At 41.8% G+C, this 6651-nt stretch overlaps 1 non-coding gene across 1 annotated transcript; it reads left to right on the top strand.

Annotated features, from left to right (window-relative positions):
• Positions 1–4058: 4058 nt before the first annotated feature.
• On the top strand, positions 4059–4132 carry Trnag-ccc. Its single transcript has one exon. It is a non-coding gene; the product is annotated as a tRNA-Gly (tRNA).
• Positions 4133–6651: the final 2519 nt, after the last annotated feature.

Raw genomic sequence — 6651 nt, 5'->3', positions numbered from 1 at the left:
TGGAATAGCGCTGGGTTGACAATGCGTATATGGTAGCGATTCTCTTGTGTCGTGCTGGTGATCATAGGTGTTGTGGTGCTGTTGTGATGTGGCCATGACATGTTAGGAAATGATACATACCTGGCCTGCCTTGCGTGCTGCTAATAACACCTTTTATAGCCGAAATTGAGGAAGGAAGCGTGTAAAAAAGATAAAGCAAGATATGTACATCAGTAGAGTCACGTGTGATTTGTTAAAGGGTGCTGTGATAGGACAAAAAGAAACAGTGACAACATAACATCAGCGAGAGGCAAAGTCGTTAGTTAGAGGCGAGCGGTAAATGCTAGAAAGATCCGTGAGAGACCCGTGCAGCAACAGACAACATTAATGGCTCCAAGAACAATAAATATACAATGACAGTGAAATTTTAACGCATCATAATTCATCACTAGACAAATTACAATGCCTTTCCTTTATCTGTCCTTGAGTGTATCATTTTACTCTCTATCTCTCTCTCTTCTTCATGAATTTTGTCCCCTTCCTTTCTTCCACGTTTATCCATTAGCCTGCTTACAAATCTCTCCTTACTTGTGCACTACTGTCATTATTATTGTATTCTCTCTGTAGAATGGTAACCCTGATCCAATTTCCTACCTACACTATCTCCTCATTCTCATTACACCTACTCGCCCTCGTCCTCCTTCACCTTTTTCATCTCGTCGTCCTTCCTTTTCCTCACCTTTACTGTCTCGTCTTGTTTTTCCTCCCTGTTTTCCTCCCCAGTACTAACAAAAAACGTTGAGATAATGAGTGGGCAGCAGCAGCGTGACTCGGGAAAGCAAGACGGTGATTGGCTAGTAAGTCCAAGCCGTGGTGATGTTGTCACGGCTCCGTTGCATCACCGCGACCGCAAGAGAGAGAGAGAGAGAGAGAGAGAGAGAGAGAGAGAGAGAGAGAGAGAGAGAGAGAGAGAGAGAAGGTGCAGCAAGTAGCTCAGTGGAAGCTGGATATTGAGAAACACACACACACACACACACACACACACACACACACACACACACACACACACACACACACACACACACACACACACACACACACACACACACACGTTTTTATAAGTAAAAATTTGTATTTCACTGTTACATATATTTTTCTTCCACTGCTCGTCACAGTTCTATTCTCGCCGCCCTGCTTTCCTCCTTCACCGCCTCACCCTTCCATCCTGTCTGCTCCCTCTCCCTCCCCTCATACTGCGTCCCGTCCCTTTCCATGTCTCCTCAGTTTCGCTTCATGCTCTCTCGTCATCACGCATCTTATCACTATACGCAACTTTCTCTCTCTCTCTCTCTCTCTCTCTCTCTCTCTCTCTCTCTCTCTCTCTCTCTCTCTGGTCTATTAATAGTGTTGTAATAAGTGTAAGTCGCTCCCACAGTATGATGAAGCATTGAACATTAGACGACCAACAATATGAATCAAGTTTTTTGTAGCTGTGGACAGAAACCAAAGTGTGAATACAAATCCTTCATTCCGTCAGTCTGTCCTTCGGGGAAATTGTAGCCATAAAAAAATAGAACGTGAATTGTAACAGCAAAGACGGCATTCATTTCGTTTGTGTGTGTGTGTGTGTGTGTGTGTGTGTTTGTGTGAGGTGTGGATGTCATTGTCAGTGTCTGCGGAGTGTAGGTGCTCTCTTAGATATGTTTTTTTCAGGAAACAATCCAAGTAGTGTTTGCTGTCTTCGATTCTCCTCGTTTTAAAATGATTAAAGTCAATACATGAATCAATCCCCTCCTCTTTTTTCTCCAGGCACTCTATCCGTCTGTGATGTAACATTCATAAGACGGTGAAAAGTGCATACGTACATACCTAAGACGTAAAATTCCTGTGTGACTACAATGGGTAATATCGTAAAGCATCAACGTGACAAACGACGCAACCATTTCAACAAAGAGCGACTTAAATATCATGCAGGTATATTATTCGCCAGACCTGGATATTAAATGAGAGCAGCGGATAGAAAAGATGAAAGTAAAGAATAGATGAACTGTGTGGCAAGGGAGGGAGAGAGGGAGAGGTGAAGAACAACTGTCATTACGAAGAGCGAGTTATTAAAGCTTCCAAAACAACGTCACTCTGAGTTTCCACCAGCATCCCTAATAACCAGTTCCTGTTTTCTTTGCTTACGCTCCGCGGTTTCTGCTCTCTCTCTCTCTCTCTCTCTCTCTCTCTCTCTCTCTCTCTCTCTCTCTCTCTCTCTCTCTCTCTCTCTCTCTCTCTCTCTCTCTCTCTCTCTCTCTCTCTCGTCTTTTTTTTTTTTTAATTTCCCTTGCCTTCTCTCTCTTCTCTTCTCCTTCCGTCTTGATACTCCTTTCCTTCTGTGACCTCCCTCAGCTCATTAACATTCTCCTCATTCTTCCTCTTGTCTTCTTGACGGTTCTCTTTTTGCGTTTGATACTTTTTTCCTTCCATATATTTCTACATTTTCTTCACCACTCCTCTCAACTTCCTTTTTCCAACATCCTTTTGCTGTTTCTGCTCTATCATCATCATTAGTTTTGCTACCGTCTCCTCTTCCTTCTTTTCCTGCTTGTCCTTTCATTCCTCGTTCACCTTTTATGTCTGTTATGTGCTTCTCTTCCTTCTTCTTTTGGTGGCTCTGATTGGGATGACTTAAAAGAAGAGGTCTGCCATGGTCATCTTTGTGATGGCTGCTGCAGTTTGCCCGCAGAGACTCCTGGGGCTCAGATGAAGGGAGCAGCGAACGAAGAAACACAATGGAAAGAAAGGCGAAGGTTAAGAGAACAAAGACATTATTATGTTGTCTCCTGAATTTAGATTTTGCGGGGAATTTGCCTCTAAAGTGATGTTATACATTATATATTACTGGCAAGACCAAAGAGAAAAGGGTTTATGAAATGCTGAAATGTGGTAAGGAATATTGCGTGTATGTAAGACCTGACATGATTGAGTGACCGTATCATGCCACGGTTTTGTAATATTTCTTGGAAAGTGCACAGGATTGGAACCTTACAAATCTTTTAATCCCTCTTTTCTTGTGGGAACTATATTTTTTCCAGCTTCCGGTGTGTACAGTGTGTGTGTGTGTGTGTGTGTGTGTGTGTGTGTGTGTGTGTGTGTGTGTGTGTGTGTGTGTGTGTGTGTGTGTTCTCGATATCTGAAGCCACAAACATTACCAGCAACTGCTATATTTTTTTTACCTCTAGGAAAATAAATGCAAATTACCCACAGCGATTAGAGAAAAAAAGAAAATAGTGAAAGAACCCAAGTGGCGGAAGTTTTCTCCCGAGAACTATTCATGTCAACTTCCTTCTTCTGGAGCAGGAATGGAGGTTCCGGATGCTGATTACTGCCGTTATTTCATTACCCCTCTTGTGACCCTCGATCTCTGGAAGCTTGCGGTTATGACCCTGTTTGTAGAGGTTACACAAGGGTCACATGGGGTCACACGGGTCCCCAGAGAGCACCTTGTTACTACTCTGACCTCAAGATTACTAAGTGTGCGTGCGTGCGTACAGGCAGGAGGAAGATGAAGGGTCGGTCGATCATTGGTTGAAGCAAAGTGAGTGAAGGGGAGGGGAGGAGGGGGAGTTAAGTGGAGTTTGCCAGAGAATGTTTTTTGGTGAGATGATAAGATTGTTTCGTGTTTATCAAGTTGATTAGAGGTGATTCTCGCTGTGCTAGGTTATATGTTTGTTTGCGTGTCTGTCCACCTGTTTATCTGTATATCTTGGTGTGTGTGCTTCTGTGTATCCCTTTGTGTATGGGTACTTGTGAAAGTTTGTGTTTATTTGTTTATGTGTTTTGTATGTAGCTATGTATATACGAGTATGAAGGAATGCCTGCAAGTTAGTAATTTTTTTTTTCTTTTGTCATTTCTTTGTAGTACTCCAGTCAATACAAGACCAAATAAGGCCATTCGTCTAGATTACATAATGAAAGGCTTGGTATTGATTTACTGCCCGGCACATACCGATAAAATAATATCGGTAGCTTCCATGATACCTGAGCAAGGGTCGAATCCACCTATCCACACACACACACACACACACACACACGGCCCGGTAGCTCAGTGGTTAGAGCGCTGGCTTCCCAAGCCAGATGACCGGGGTTCGATTCCCCGGCCGGGTGGAGATATTTGGGTGTGTCTCCTTTCACGTGTAGCCCCTGTTCACCTAGCAGTGAGTAGGTACGGGATGTAAATCGAAGAGTTGTGACCCTGTTTTCCCGGTGTGTGGTGTGTGCCTGGTCTCAGACTTATCCCAAGATCGGAAATAATGAGCTCTGAGCTCGCTCCGTAGGGTAACGTCTGGCTGTCTCATCAGAGACTGCAGCAGATCAAACAGTGAATTACACACACACACACACACACACACAAAGAAATTTTGATATTGTGAGAGTTGTAGATATACTAAGGTTGATATTATATGTATTATTTAATATGTAATATGCTGTTGTTCTGGTACTTTTCTATCTCAGTTGTGTCTCGTTCAGCTTCCCTTTGAAGAGGGGAGGAAACGGGGCCCTCATAAGGCAAGACGCTGAGCCGTCGCAGATTAAGGAAGATTGGACTCTGGCACAAACAACTTTAATTAATTTTCCACCTTTCCGCAGGTATCACCATGCCTTTTGGCCATTGTTAGATACAGGGATAGAAAGCGAGGGCCAGGTAAGCGCCCGAGATGTGTGAAGTTATCAGTAGAGATAGGGAGGTGAAGCTCGATATGGGAATGTGTGAATGAGGGTGGGAATGTACCGTGAGGAAGACTGGCACCGCGACCTTCGCTTGCCAGTATCTTGTTGTCAGGTGTGTGCCAGGTTTGTCCTCACCTTATTTTGCTGTTATTGAATTTCCTTGTTTTAGAGCGAATCTGCACTCTCTCTTTTTCAAATTCGAATAATTGATCGAGCTAAGTTCTGACGCTCTGATCATAAAACTAGGAATGTGTCCCTTGTATAGATAAATCTTTGAACATGAGTAATTCTTTAACTCAACGTACCCAAGTGGAAGGGTTTTGTTATGTATTTACCATTTGTGTTTTGAGTAAACCATGAGTAAAATTAAATACTTTGAGTAGACGGAAAATAACACTCGTTTAAGATAATACCGCAGTCACTAACATGAGTGTCTGAAACTGTGTGTGGGTGAGGTAGCATATGATAATACAATTATTATAAAGCGCAAGTATGGTTTGATCATGAAACCTGCAGAACACTAAACATTAATTTGAGATGTGAGGAGTACTCATGTCTGGTATCATATATATATATATATATATATATATATATATATATATATATATATATATATATATATATATATATATATATATATATATATATATATATTAACATCCTTGTTAAAACTCAACAAACAGAGCAGATAAGTGGCAATTAAAAATACATAAAAAATACACTGGCTACGCATCGCACCGTAAAGGACGCAGAGGGCGCCGCTCTTTCTCACGTGAAATGCATATTATAAAATATTTTAATTTGTCACGATTTTCGATTATGTTTCTCGTTTTAGTCAACCGTGGATCTTTTAATAAACAAAAGTAGAAAACAGAGTCAATAAATATTTTTTATTTTGATATTACACACATAAAAAAAAATGTTATATTGTAACAATTACTCTTTGCCTTTGATGTTAAATCCTGTTGAAAATAACTGCCAAAAATAAGTGAAGCAACATAGGGTAACATTGTATTGAAAAAAAAAAAGGCAACCGTTGATATAGAAATGGATAAGCAGATATTGTGGTTCCGTAAGTGGATAAAGTGTTAGAGCATAATATTTACGAAAGAATATGAACAATCTTGATAATTTGTCTGGTGAAATCGTACACCATTGTAAAAGTATGTTCTGGCAAAGATTAGCAATGTGCAAGCCAATGGCAAACTGCATAATGTTTCGTAAATGTAAAAGTGGGCACACACACACACACACACACACACACACACACACACACACACACACACACACACACACACACACACACACACACACACACACACACACACATCACAAACACAAACACACACAAACCAATCTCTCCATGACACACATACCTCTCCAACTTCGTGCAAATACATAAATATTAGCTAACTCCCACATCTTCTCCCTCCAAACACACACCCCCCAAAAAACCTGGCGAGTTTTCCCACGCCGTAGACTTGATGCTGAGGCTCTTGCGAAGGCTCCTTAAGAATCACAATGGCTGGTCACGTCGGTAAGAGCAACAGGAGGCGGCACCCGAGACCGTGCAAACAGTGCTATTGTTACCTTGACGGTCGGGGTGATACGGTGCTCTGCCGCCGCTATGGAGAAGTTCTTGGGTGTAGAGGTGGTGGAGGAGGTGCAGGAGAGACCGAGGTACATTATTATGGGTATTGGAATGTGGGATAGTCTTTTGGTGTCTTGTTAACCACTTACGTGATCATTGTTTGTGGTAAGAAGTTTACTATATTTCACTTTCCTCTTGTATATTCGTAACTCGCACTTACATGATCTTTATCAAAATTTGTCAGCAGTGGAAATAAAAGGCCAAAAACAGTCAGTGCTTTCGGCCACACAAGCAGTCCAATGAATAGTCTTACCCGGCTTGCTTGTCATAAACTTCTTCATGCAGGATGATGTCACGGGAAGGGT

The sequence above is a fragment of the Portunus trituberculatus genome, chromosome 19, assembly GCF_017591435.1.
Source record: "Portunus trituberculatus isolate SZX2019 chromosome 19, ASM1759143v1, whole genome shotgun sequence".
NCBI lineage: Eukaryota > Metazoa > Arthropoda > Malacostraca > Decapoda > Portunidae > Portunus > Portunus trituberculatus.
Note: the sequence above shows the minus strand (reverse complement) of the source record. Positions and strands in the feature narration are given on the sequence as shown.